The 1,142-nt window shown below is 66.8% G+C and overlaps 1 protein-coding gene across 1 annotated transcript in view; it reads right to left on the minus strand.

Moving 5' to 3' along the window:
* The window catches only part of LOC127751126 (neurogenic protein big brain-like), a 25,084-nt gene that overhangs the window by 23,112 nt on the left and 830 nt on the right, over window positions 1–1,142 (minus strand). The gene's annotated exons all lie outside the window — the stretch shown is intronic.

The raw sequence follows: 1,142 nt of genomic DNA on the forward strand, positions 1-1,142 counted from the left end.
TATATACGAGTCCAGTCTTACTTATCCCTATTTTTTTCCATTTCCCGTCTACGCCCAGCCTGTTGAGCTGTGCGTCGTGTCGTCCACGCGCTACGCGGGGGTGGTGCGACGCGGCCTGGCCGAGGCCGAGCACACTGCCGGCATTGTGTGGGGCGCGGGGATTAAACCGAACAAACGGGCTTATGTGACGCGCCCCGCGACCGCTCGGCGGGGCGGGCCCGGGCGGGCCGCCTGGAGCCTTTGGAGCGTGCCGGCGTGCGCCTCGGGCGGACCCCGCCGAGCGCGGCGCGAGCGCCTGCAGGACGCACGACCCGCGCCTCCTGCTGGACCGATACTGTTCTTGTTCTGAGTACGATTATCAGCATGAATGTTGTCAACGACGCCCCGCCCACAGTAAAGAGCCAGGAGTGGCCCCGTTCCTGCTCCACTCCCGCTGTCACATTCACCGATTTCCACAGAAAGAGGGTCTCTCCGGGCAGGTTGGTGGCGGTGGTGGTGTTTGCGGACAGTGTATGGCGGCGGGGAGCGCGGCGCGCGCGCGCCCGGTCCGCCGGACCATGGTGGAGCGCGCGCAGGTGTGCCGTGCGGCTGCGTGCGAGAGGCGAGGCGTGCGCCGTCGTCAGGCAGGCAGGCGCCGGACGCAGCCCGGAGGCGACGGACAGACAGGCCGCCTCGTGGCCCCGGGCGGGCAGGCAACCGGCAGACACGCGTGACGAGCGGCACGGTATCACGCAGTAGTCAGGCGTCCGCGGTCCACCCTGTGCAGAAAGGCGGGCTCTCTTGTGGCTGGAGCAAACACCAGGAAATACGCTCTTATAACGGGGTGACCCCCCTGAGTGGTAGGAACCGTAACCGTATCACTCAGTATCAGTACCAGTATTCCTTTACCCCCCTGCTGCAACTGGTGGCGGGGGGTGGGGCCGCTGGAACTGCACCGGGAACGACCCCCCCGCTCAACCTGCGGCCCCTTCCTCACCTCTTGATTAAATCGCGCCCCTCTTGCGGGGTGCTACTTCCTGCGCGAAGCGGTGCTGGCGGCGGCCGGATGTGGCTGCGAATCCTTGCCTCGGTGTTCACTGCTCCGAGTAAACACTGTGGCGCTGCTGCCTACTTGGGCCCGCCTGCCCCCGCCACGCCCCGCC

This window comes from Frankliniella occidentalis, unplaced genomic scaffold (assembly GCF_000697945.3).
Source record: "Frankliniella occidentalis isolate FOCC.00 unplaced genomic scaffold, Focc_3.1 Scaffold352, whole genome shotgun sequence".
Lineage (NCBI taxonomy): Eukaryota > Metazoa > Arthropoda > Insecta > Thysanoptera > Thripidae > Frankliniella > Frankliniella occidentalis.